Raw genomic sequence first — 13463 nt, forward strand, 5'->3', positions numbered from 1 at the left:
ATGTACAGCGTCACAATGGTAACTCCGAACATGGCCATGTAACATGTCTAACATCATGGAATTGTCCCCCCAATGCCATTCTGGCATTGGGGGGACAATTCCATGATCCCCTGGGTCTCTAGCATAGTACCCGGGTACTGCCAAACTGCCTTTCCGGGGTTTCCACTGCAGCTGCTGCTGCTGCCAACCCCTCAGACAGGTTTCTGCCCTCCTGGGGTCCAGGCAGCCCTGGCCCAGGAAGGCAGAACAAAGGATTTCCTCTGAGAGAGGGTGTAACACCCTCTCCCTTTGGAAATAGGTGTGAAGGCTGGGGAGGAGTAGCATCCCCCAGCCTCTGGAAATGCTTTGATGGGCACAGATGGTGCCCATCTCTGCATAAGCCAGTCTACACCGGTTCAGGGATCCCCCAGCCCTGCTCTGGCGCGAAACTGGACAAAGGAAAGGGGAGTGACCACTCCCCTGACCTGCACCTCCCAGGGGAGGTGCCCAGAGCTCCTCCAGTGTGTCCTAGACCTCTGCCATCTTGGAAACAGAGGTGTCTGTGGCACACTGGACTGCTCTGAGTGGCCAGTGCCAGTAGATGATGTCAGAGGCTCCTTCTGATAGGCTCTTACCTCTCTTGGTAGCCAATCCTCCTTCCTAGGTAGCCAAACCTCCTTTTCTGGCTATTTAGGGTCTCTGCTTTGGGGATCTCACCAGATAACGAATGCAAGAGCTCATCAGAGTTCCTCTGCATCTCCCTCTTCACCTTCTACCAAAGGATTGACCGCTGACTGCTCAGGACGCCTGCAAAACCGCAACAAAGTAGCAAGGCGAGTACTAGCAACCTTGTATCGCTTCATCCTGCCGGCTTTCTCAACTGTTTCCAGGTGGTGCATGCTCTGGGGGTAGTCTGCCTCCTCTCTGCACCAGGAGCTCTGAAGATATCTCCTGTGGGTCGACGGAATCTTCCCCCTGCAACCGCAGGCACCAAAAGACTGCTTCACTGGTCCTCTGGGTCCCCTCTCAGCACGACGAGCGAGGTCCCTGGAACTCAGCAACTCTGTCCAAGTGACTCCCACAGTCCAGTGACTCTTCAGTCCAAGTTTGGTGGAGGTAAGTCTTTGCCTCCCCACGCTAGACTGCATTGCTGGGTACCCCGTGCTTTGCAGCTGCTCCGGCTCCTGTGCACTCTTCCAGGATTTCCTTCGTGCACAGCCAAGCCTGGGTCCCGACACTCTAACCTGCAGTGCACAACCTTCTGAGTTGTCCTCTGGCGTCGTGGGACTCCCTTTTGTGACTTCGCATGGACTCCGGTTCACTCTTCTTCCAAGTGCCTGTTCAGGTACTTCTGCGGGTGCTGCCTGCTTCTGTGAGGGCTCCCTGAGTTGCTGGGCGCCCCCTCTGTATCCTCCTCCAAGTGGCGACATCTTGGTCCATCCTGGGCCACAGCAGCACCCAAAAACCTCTACCACGACCCTTGAAGCTAGCAAGGCTTGTTTGCGGTCTTTCTGCGTGGGAACACCTCTGCAAGCTTCATCGCGACGTGGGACTGCCATCCTCCAAAGGAAAAGTTCCTAGTCCTCTTCTTTCTTGCAGAACTCCAAGCTTCTTCCAACAGGTGGCAGCTTCCTTGCACCCTCAGCTGCCATTTCCTGGGCTCCTGCCCACTCTCAACACTGTAGCGACTATTGGACTTGGTCCCCTTATCTTACAGGTACTCAGGTCCAGAAATCCACTGTTGTTGCATTGCTGGTGTTTGTTCTTCCTGCAGAGTCCCCCTATCACGACTTCTGTGCTCTCTGGGGGTAGCGGTGCACTTTACACCTACCTTTCAGGGTCTTGGGGTGGGCTATTTTTCTAACCCTCACTGTTTTCTTACAGTCCCAGCGACCCTCTACAAGCTCACATAGGTTTGGGGTCCATTCGTGGTTCGCATTCCACTTTTGGAGTATATGGTTTGTGTTGCCCCTATACCTATGTGCTCCTATTGCAATCTACTGTAATTTTACACTGCTTGCATTACTTTTCTTGCTATTACCTGCATAATTTTGGTTTGTGTACATATCTTGTGTATATAACTTATCCTCATACTGAGGGTACTCACTAATATACTTTTGGCATATTGTCATAAAAATAAAGTACCTTTAATTTTAGTAATTCTGTGTATTGTGTTTTCTTATGATATTGTGCATATGACACCAGTGGTATAGTAGGAGCTTTACATGTCTCCTAGTTCAGCCTTAGCTGCTTTGCCATAGCTACCTTCTATCAGCCTAAGCTGATAGAAACACCTCTTCTACACTAATAAGGGATAACTGGACCTGGCACAAGGTGTAAGTACCTCTGGTACCCACTACAAGCCAGGCCAGCCTCCTACATTGGTGGCAGCGGTGGGATAAGTACTTGTAACTACTTACCACTTTGTCATTGTGTACTTTTCATAAGAGAATAATATACATAACAAGTTCAGTGTATGTACACCTAACCAAAAAGTTTTGCTTTTCTCCTCTTAAACTTTTTTACAAAGTCCTGAAAAGTATTCTAAAACTTCTAAAAAGTTTTTTAAAAGTTTTTGCTCTGTTCCTTAAAAAGTTCTGAAACTTTTTCTTCCTTCTCACTCTTTCTAAACCTTTTACTATCATGTCTGTAGAAGACCCTACTCTTAAAATGGTCAATACTACTTATGACAATTTGAATTACAAGAGCCTAAGGAGTCTCTGCTTAGATAGAGGTTTAGTGATAGGAAAAAACCCTACAAAAGAGTTTTTATTTAACATGCTTATTGCGAATGATGAGTCCCAAGCAGGCACTTCAAATGAGAGGTTAATAGAAGGTTCCCATTCTGACTCAGGGGATCTCCTTGAGTTAGGTGGGGAGGGCTCTGAACCAGATCTGCCCCCTAGCAGGACACCTAGTAATGTTGGTAGTAATGGAGGTTCCCATCATAGTAGGGGAGTCTTTATTCCTGGAGGCCAAGTTGTTAGGGTTCAGTCAGTTAGGGACATATCCCCCTCTGTTGTTTCCAATTTATCTTCTGTGTCCAAGCAGTCCCAACCCACCCACCCTGAAGACAACATGTTAGAAAGGGAACTCAAAAAGTTGAGAGTTGAAGAGACCAGACTGAAGCATAAACAGCAACAGCTGGTCTTAGATAGGGAATCCTTAGACCTGGAGAAGAAGAGACAGAGATTGGGGTTAGGACCCCATGGTGGCAGCAGCAGTATTCCTGATAGTAATTCTGTTAGAGAGCATGATTCCAGTAATCTGTACAAGATAGTCCCCCCTTACAAGGAGGGGGATGACATCAACAAGTGGTTTGCTGCACTTGAGAGGGCCTGTATGGTACAGGGGGTCCCTCAAAGGCAGTGGACTGCTATATTGTGGCTATCTTTCACTGGAAAGGGTAGGGATAGGCTCCTTACTGTTAGAGAAAGTGATGCTAACAATTTTGCAGTTTTGAAGGATGCACTCTTGGATGGATTTGGCTTAACCACTGAACAATACAGGATTAAGTTCAGAGACACCAGAAAAGAGTCCTCACAAGACTGGATAGACTTTGTTGACTGTTCAGTGAAGGCCTTGGAAGGGTGGTTACATGGCAGTAAAGTTTCTGACTATGAAAGCCTGTATAATCTTATTCTGAGAGAGCATATTCTGAATAACTGTGTGTCTGACTTGTTACACCAATATCTAGTGGACTCAGATCTGACCTCTCCCCAAGAATTGGGAAAGAAGGCAGACAAATGGGTCAGAACAAGAGTGAACAGAAAAGTTCATACAGGGATGGCACGAAGAAGGATGGTAAGTCTTCTGACAAGGGTGGGGACAAAAGTAAAACTGAGTCTTCATCAGGCCCACAAAAATCCTCTGGTGGGGGTGGTGGGTCCAAATCCTCTTCCAATAATCAACCTAAAAAGCCTTGGTGTTTTTTGTGTAAAGTCAAAGGCCATTGGACAACTGATGCCAGTTGCCCAAAGAAAAACACCAAACCTCCCACTACCACAACCCCTACTGCAAATTCTAGTGCCCCTAGTAATAGCAGTGGTGGTGGGAGCAAACCCACTAAAAGCCAATCCAAGGGAGTAGCTGGGCTCACTTTTGGTAATTTAGTTGGGGTTGGTCTTGTTAGGGAGACCACAGAGGCTGTGCTAGTCTCTGAAGGTGCCATTGATTTGGCCACCTTGGTTGCTTGTCCCCTCAATATGGATAAGTACAAGCAACTTCCCCCAATAAATGGTGTTGAGGTTCAGGCCTACAGGGACACAGGTGCCAGTGTTACCATGGTGATAGAGAAACTGATGCACCCTAAACAACACCTACTTGGTCAGCAGTACCAAGTGACAGACGCTCATAACAACACTCTTAGCCACCCCATGGCTGTTGTGAATCTCAACTGGGGGGGGGGGGGTTACTGGTCCAAAGAAAGTTGTGGTTGCCTCAGATTTACCTGTAGACTGTCTACTAGAGACCGATTTAGAGACATCAGCTTGGGCAGAAGTGGAGTTGAAGGCTCATGCAGCAATGCTGGGCATTCCTGGGCATATTTTTGCTTTGACAAGGGCCCAGGCCAAAAAGCAAAAAGGACAGGGTAACTTGGATCCTGGAACAATGGACCAAGTGCTCCCTAAAGCTAGGGGTAGCAAGGGTAAATCCCTACCCACTATCCCTCCCTCTACAGATGATTTTCCTTCTGAGGAAGAAGAATTTCCTCCCTGTGCAGAACCTTCACCAGATGAGCTGGCAGCAGACACTGCTGAGCTTTTGGGTGGAGGGGGGCCTGCCAGGGAAGAGCTGATTGTGGCACAGCAAACCTGTCCCACATTAGAGGGTCTCAGACAGCAAGCTGTCAGACAGCAAAATGGGGATGTCAGTGACTCACATAGAGTTTACTGGGAGGACAACCTCTTGTACACAGAGGCAAGGGACCCAAAACCTGGAGCAGCCAGGATATTGGTCATTCCCCTGCAGTACAGAGAGTTCCTCCCAACTCTTGCACATGACATTCCTTTGGCTGGACATTTGGGCCAGATCAAAACATGGGAAAGGCTTGTCCCCCTGTTTCACTGGCCTAGGATGTCAGAGGACACTAAAGATTTTTGCAAGTCTTGTGTGACCTGCCAAGCCAATGGCAAGACTGGTGGCACACCAAAGGCTCCCCTTATTTCACTACCTGTGGTTGGGGTCCCCTTTGAAAGGGTAGGGGTTGACATAGTTGGCCCCTTGACCCTCCTACTGCTTCAGGCAATAGGTGTATCTTGGTGGTTGTGGACCATGCCACAAGATATCCTGAAGCAATTCCTCTAAGGACCACTACAGCTCCTGCAGTGGCAAAGGCCCTCCTGGGAATCTTTTCCAGGGTGGGTTTCCCTAAAGAGGTTGTATCAGACAGGGGTAGCAACTTTATGTCTGCATACTTGAAAGCTATGTGGAAGGAATGTGGTGTAACCTACAAATTCACCACTCCTTATCATCCACAGACTAATGGACTGGTAGAGAAGTTTAATAAAACTCTCAAAGGTATGATAATGGGACTCCCTGAAAAACTCAGGAGGAGATAGGATGTCCTGTTACCTTGCCTCCCTTTTGCTTACAGGGAGGTACCCAGAAAGGAGTGGGCTTCAGCCCCTTTGAACTCCTCTTTGGACACCCTGTAAGAGGGCCACTAACACTTGTGAAGGAGGGTTGGGAACAACCTTTAAAAGCTCCCAAACAGGACATAGTGGACTATGTACTTGGCCTAAGATCCAGAATGGCCGAGTACATGAAAAAGGCCAGTAAAAACCTTCAGGCCAGCCAAGAGCTCCAGAAGCAATGGCATGACCAGAAGGCTGCTCTGATTCAGTACCAACCAGGACAGAAGGTGTGGGTATTGGAGCCTGTGGCCCCAAGAGCACTCCAGGACAAGTTAAGTGGACCCCATCTAATTGTTGAGAAAAAGGGTGAGGTTACCTATCTGGTAGACCTGGGCACTGCCAAGAGTCCCCTTAGGGTGATTCATGTCAACCGCCTAAAACCCTACTATGACAGAGCTGATCTCACCCTGCTCATGGCAACAGATGAGGGACAGGAAGAAGAGAGTGACCCTCTCCCTGATCTCTTTTCCACCACTGAAAATGATGCTTTAGTGGAGGGAGTAGTTTTAGCAGATTGTCTGACTGCAGAACAGAAAGACAACTGCATAAATCTCCTTGGACAATTTTCTGAACTCTTTTCAACTGTGCCAGGCACCACATCTTGGTGTGAACACACAATTGATACTGGAGACAGCTTGCCTGTCAAAAGTAAGATCTATAGGCAGCCTGACCATGTCAGGGACTGCATAAAACAAGAGGTTCCGAAAATGCTTGATCTAGGAGTGGTTGAACCTTCTGAAAGCCCATGGGCGAGTCCTGTGGTGCTGGTACCAAAGCCTCACTCAAAAGATGGAAAAAGGGAGATGAGGTTTTGTGTAGACTACAGAGGTCTCAATCAGGTAACAAAAACTGATGCTCACCCTATACCCAGGGCAGATGAGCTCATAGATACACTGGCATCTGCCAAGTATCTAACCACCTTTGATTTGACTGAAGGGTATTGGCAGATCAAATTGGCTGAGGATGCTAAACCTAAAACTGCATTTTCAACTATAGGAGGGCACTACCAATTTACAGTGATGCACTTTGGTTTGAAAAATGCACCTGTCACTTTTCAGAACACAGTCCTGCTAGGGTTGGAGGCTTTTAGTGCAGCATATCTAGATGATATAGCTGTCTTTAGCTCCACCTGGGATGAGCACCTGGTCCACCTTTGGAAAGTTTTGGATGCCCTGCAAAAGGCAGGCCTCACTATCGAGGCCTCAAAGTGCCAGATAGGGCAGGGAAAGGTGGTTTATCTGGGACACCTGGTAGATGGAGAACAGATTGCACCACTGCAGGGGAAAATCCAAACAATCATGGATTGGGTTCCCCCTACAACACAGACCCAGGTGAGAGCCTTCTTAGGCCTCACTGGGCATTACAGGAGATTCATTAAAAACTATGGCTCCATAGCAGCCCCTCTTAATGATCTCGCTAGTAAGAAGATGCCTAAAAAGGTATTATGGACAGCTAGCTGTCAGAAAGCTTTTGAGGAGCTCAAACAGGCCATGTGCTCTGCACCTGTTCTAAAAAGCCCATGTTACTCCAAGAAATTCATTGTTCAAACTGATGCATCTGAATTAGGGGTAGGGGCAGTCTTATCACAACTGAATTCTGAGGGCCAGGATCAACCAGTTGCTTTTATCAGCAGAAGGTTGACCCCTAGAGAAAAGCGTTGGTCTGCCATTGAGAGGGAGGCCTTTGCTGTGGTCTGGGCACTGAAAAAGTTGAGGCCATACCTGTTTGGCACTCACGTTATTGTTCAGACAGACCACAAACCTCTACTTTGGCTAAAACAAATGAAAGGTGAAAATCCTAAATTATTGAGGTGGTCCATATCTCTATAGGGAATGGACTATACAGTGGAACATAGACCTGGGAGTACCCACTCCAATGCAGATGGACTCTCCAGATATTTTGAAATATTAAATGAAGACTCATCAGGTCATGGCTAGTCTTATTGTCCTTCGTCGGGGGTGCGGGTGTGTAGGAAAGTACCATCTTGCCTGGCATGTTACCCCCATATTTCACTGTATATATGTTGTTTTAGTCTATGTGTCACTGGGACCCTGCCAGGCAGGGCCCCAGTGCTCATAAGTATGTGCCCTGTATGTGTTCCCTGTGTGATGCCTAACTGTCTCACTGAGGCTCTGCTAACCAGAACCTCAGTGGTTATGCTCTCTCTGCTTTCCAAATTTGTCACTAACAGGCTAGTGACTAAATTTACCAATTCACATTGGCATACTGGTACACTCATATAATTCCCTAGTATATGGTACTGAGGTACCCAGGGTATTGGGGTTCCAGGAGATCCCTATGGGCTGCAGCATTTCTTTTGCCACCCATAGGGAGCTCTGACAATTCTTACACAGGCCTGCCAGTGCAGCCTGAGTGAAATAACGTCCACGTTATTTCACAGCCATTTACCACTGCACTTAAGTAACTTATAAGTCACCTATATGTCTAACCTTCACCTGGTGAAGGTTGGGTGCAAAGTTACTTAGTGTGTGGGCACCCTGGCACTAGCCAAGGTGCCCCCACATCGTTCAGGGCAAATTCCCCGGACTTTGTGAGTGCGGGGACACCATTACACGCGTGCACTGTACATAGGTCACTACCTATGTACAGCGTCACAATGGTAACTCCGAACATGGCCATGTAACATGTCTAAGATCATGGAATTGTCACCCCAATGCCATTCTGGCATTGGGGGGACAATTCCATGATCCCCCAGGTCTCTAGCATAGAACCCGGGTACTGCCAAACTGCCTTTCCGGGGTTTCCACTGCAGCTGCTGCTGTTGCCAACCCCTCAGACAGGTTTCTGCCCTCCTGGGGTCCAGGCAGCCCTGGCCCAGGAAGGCAGAACAAAGGATTTCCTCTGAGAGAGGGTGTAACACCCTCTCCCTTTGGAAATAGGTGTGAAGGTGTGTATATAACTTATCCTCATACTGAGGGTACTCACTGATATACTTTTGGCATATTGTCATAAAAATAAAGTACCTTTATTTTTAGTAATTCTGTGTATTGTGTTTTCTTATGATATTGTGCATATGACACCAGTGGTATAGTAGGAGCTTTACATGTCTCCTAGTTCAGCCTTAGCTGCTTTGCCATAGCTACCTTCTATCAGCCTAAGCTGATAGAAACACCTACAGTCGGGAATCCAGATATCCGGATTCCAGGAGTATTAAGGGCCGGACTTCCACGGCGGCCAGGAGGAGAAGAGAGGAAAAACGTGGAAGCAGGAGAAAGACGGGGAGAGCCATCGCACGGCGAGCAACGACGGTCAGAGCAGCTGACGAGAGAAGGAACCTCTGACGAAGGGCAAGGAGGCCTCAGTAACGCGAGGACTCCGCCACGTCCCCCGAGTGGCGTGGCTTAAGCAGGTACGGTCCTGCTTACAAAGCGGGATAAAAACCTTGGTGGGGAGGGAGGAGGGAGTGGGAGGTGAAAAGGGGTAAAAGGGGAAAACGTTCTTATTCAAGTACTTTCCTTTACATGTGAATCAGAAAAACATTCTGACTAAATTTTAAACCAGTCATATAAATCCTGTTTTGAGAATGCATACTAGGACCATACAATATTGCATCTAGAAACTCTGGCCTTCTGTGTACTCTTAAAATGTTTCAACACAAATTGCGCATATTGCAGATATATATATATATATATATATATATATATATATGAATATATATATATATATATATATAGTAAACACCATAAAAGGATTGTGCACCATGAATAACACAATATGGATTCAGGAAACAAATCACATACCCTGTCAACTCGAATATTACATAATAAATATCTTAGAATAGTGGCATACAATAAACAACATGAATTAAACTCGAGAGAATCGTGCGTCTTGCCGATTCGAATGTCACCATGTAAAATACCAAGAAATGGTAGCACGCAATGAATATCAAAGTCAAATCATCATTAAACGAATCCCGCGTCTTGCCGATTCATAAAACACGATGTAAATGCCAAGAAATAACAGCTCACAATGAATAACAAGATCAAAGTACAATGAAACGAATCGCGCTTCTTTTGCCGATTCTTAAGCCACCATGTAAATGTCAAGAAATGGTAGAGCGCAATGAACAACAAAGTTAAATCCTCATGAAATTAATTGCGCGTCTTGTCAATTCGTAAGACATCATGTAAATACCAAGAAATAGTAGCGCGCAATGGACAACAATGTTTAAATACCATAAAACGAATCACGCGTCTTGCCGATTCTTAAGCCACCATGCAAATGTCAAGAAATGGTAGCACGCAATGAATAACAAAGTCAAACCTTTATGAAACAAATCGCGCGTCTTGCCTATTTGTAAACTACCATATAAATGTCAAGAAATGGTAGCGCGCAAGTAATCTGTTACTCATTAAAGAATTAAACCAAGTATATGAAAATTCTCGATAACGGTGTCGGGACAGTCCAACCACCGTCTTACCGCCTGGAACAATGATCACCAATGAAGGATGAAGGGCAGAAGACTGGAAGATCCAAATAGGCCGCCGGGACAGGAGCTCAGGAAGAAGCTGCTGCTTTGCACCGGGACCTCTGAATAGTGAGCACTGGGAGTTGGGCTGGCTCTCTTTTATAGAGTCTTGGTCCAGCCCACAACCACGCCCAGGCATGTTGCAGGGAAAGTCTCTGGAAGGCCCTGGAAAGGGGCCACACCCTAACACACTCTGAAAACCTGCAGCAATACATTGCAAAGGAACAGTATTTGTAAGCATATTAAAAATAAGTTTTCAGGATTGAACTCTGCAATGCAAAAGGTTAAACCACAGCATATCAGCACAATGCATAAATTACGTTGTTTTGAGAGTGCTGGGTTTTTGCATTTTAGTCGCCAATAGAGCGCGTACTGCTCTGGTGTTGACAAGATCTACCACATTAACTTGTTAAAGAACTGGGAAGAGCCAGCTACCTCCCTTCCTCCGGTATCTACGGGGTTTTTGGTAACTCCTAATAAGACATTAGAAATAGAACTGTGCCCCACTACTCCGGATTCGGAGCTGAACCGACCTCACGTCAGTCCCACACTACAAGGCGAGCAATCAACGACAACTCAACACTCTTCTCAAACGGCATGCGAGGTTCTTTTCCTCCAAACCCGGGAGGATCTCACTGACACAGCACCATATTAGAACCCCAGGCAGCCAGATCGTACACCTCAGCCCGTATCGTATCCCAGAAGCCTGGAAAAATCTAATAGAGCAGGAAGTAGAGAAAATGCTACAGATGGGGGTTATTGAACCATCCGTCAGCCCATGGTGTTCTCCAATTGTACTAGTCCCAAAGCCAGATGGCTCAGTACGCTTCTGTATTGATTTTCGGCAGCTAAGCACAATATCTCAATTTGATACCTACCCCATCCCTTGGGTTGACGAGTTGCTAGAAAGACTGGGTAAAGCCCAATTCCTGTCAACCCTAGACCTGACCAAGGGATATTGGCAAATACCCTTGGCTCCGGCAGATCGAGAAAAGACAGCCTTTTATACACCCTCAGGGCTATACCATTTCACCGTGCTTCCATTCGGGTTGCATGGCGCTCCTGCTACCTTCCAAAGGTTAATGGACCAACTCTTGAGACCTCACTATAAATACGCCTGAGCTTCTTTAGACGATATAGTGGTCTACAGTGAATCCTGGGAAGACCATCTTAACCTTCTGGATCAAATATTCCATTTGTTATATTCTGCTGGCCTCACGGCCTACCCCGCCAAGTGTCAACTGGCCTGCCATGACATCGCGTATCTTGGTTTTTTATAGACAAAGGACAAATCCGACCGCAAAATAGCAAAGTAGAGGCCATACACCAAGTACAGGTCCCAGCCACCAAGAGGGAACTTCACTCTTTCCTTGGCCTTGCAGGGTATTATAGGAGGTTTATACCGAACTATTCCACTTTGGCGGCCCCCCTTACCGACCTCCTAAGAAAAGGACAACCAACAAAAATACCAAGCCTAACCCCAGGTCAGCTATCTACCTTTCACACCTTAAAGAACAGTCTCACCACCGAACCTGTCTTACGTTGCCTAGACTTTACAAAAACATTCCATCTCCAGATTGATGCTTCCGATGTATGGATAAGTGCTGTACTTTTCCAAACAGATGAAGTAGGCCATAGCCACCCTATAGTGTTCATTAGCCGGAAACTTCTGCCACGAGAACAACGCTACCCAGTAATTGAGAGGGAGTGCCTAGCTGTCAAATGGGCCATTGAAAATTTACAATATTACCTTATGGGTCATCCTTTTTCCGTGTATACCGACCATGCTCCCCTCACCTGATTGTCCAAAAACAAAAACACAAATTCCCGCGTTCTGCGGTGGTTCATGGAGCTGCAACCCTTTTCGTTTCAGGTACGTCACATCCCGGGTGATCAACAATATACAGCGGATTACCTGTCCCATTACCCCATAAGCACGGAACTCCACCAGTCCCTCTCTAGGGAAGGGATATGTAGCCGGGCGTCAGAACACCCGGCTACCACCAATGGCGGCCTCCAGGCAGCTCGATACCCCGGGGGCACCACCAGGGAGGACCCGGAAGGCAAATGCGTCGGGAATCCGGATATCCGGATTCCCGGAGTATTAAGGGCCGGACTTCCGCGGCGCCGGGAGGAGAAGAGAGGAAAAACGCGGAAGCAGGAGAAAGACGGGGAGACCCATCGCACGGCTAGCAACGACGGTCAGAGCAACTGACGAGAGAAGGAACCACCAACAATGGGCAAGGAGGCCCAGAAACGCGAGGACTCCGCCAAGTCCCAGGAGGGGCGTGGCTTAAGCAGGTACGGTCCTGCTTACAAAGTGGGATAAAAGCCTTGGTTGGGAGGGAGGAGGGAGTGGGAGGTGAAAAGGGGTAAAAGGAGGGAGAGGGAGGAAGGGAAGGGACTTAAAGGAAGTACGGGCAAAGAATTATTGGATAAACATTTCCCTTGATTGTTTTTTTTTTTTTGGCTTGATAAAAGGTTGAGACCTATTCTCTAAGTGTGGGGCCCCCCTTTCCTAACACCCACACTTACCTTTCTTACATGGGCGGTGTGAGTTTGAAGTGCCTTCTCGTGGGATCTAGCTCACATAGAAGATTGTAATATTTGGTCACCCCTCCTTTCTAAAAACCCTCTGTCCTATTACCTCACTGCACCCCCTCAAGACCATACTAAAACGATCCTAAAGCAATCCCAGTATAAAGACTTACCTTACCCTCTTTCCTTTCCCCGGGTTTCCCCAACGACGCCACTCCAACACGAGACCTACAGCTGGACCAAAGAAGACCTGGAAGAGAGAATAGAAAAGAAAAGAAAAGAGTTGTATTCACTGGGAGAGAGAGACTTATGGACTGATAGAAAAAGACTGGTGTATTACCAATAAACACCCATCTTTCACACCACCTAAACCCAGGTTGTCTTATATGTCCTTGCCGCTACACCCACCGCTACTCCCTGGTTGATGGTAGGCTTAAGAAAGGAATTTGCAGATGTCCAGAGGAGGAGTTGATGTAAATGAGCTGCACTTGGGGGGGTTGGTTTAGCCAAGCCTTGCACCTCTGGAGAGAAATCCACCATCTTGGAATGTTAAAGTCCTGTGCTTTATGGGACATGAAGATGCCACACTTTGGAGGAAGTTGTCTTACTTCTGGGTGGCGCCCTGCATCTCATTGGACAGGAGTGCCCAATGACTGTCCTGCAAGATGATTAAATAAATGTGGCTGATCTGCATTGGAATTCAGATCTGTTGCCTGAAACCACATGAAGAAGGACTGCCCTGCTGAAACCCTTGTTTGCAGCCCAGAGGCCTGCACACTTAAGGACTACCTGTTGCACACTAGAACCACAGCCCAAAGGAC

The sequence above is a fragment of the Pleurodeles waltl genome, chromosome 7 (assembly GCF_031143425.1).
Source record: "Pleurodeles waltl isolate 20211129_DDA chromosome 7, aPleWal1.hap1.20221129, whole genome shotgun sequence".
NCBI lineage: Eukaryota > Metazoa > Chordata > Amphibia > Caudata > Salamandridae > Pleurodeles > Pleurodeles waltl.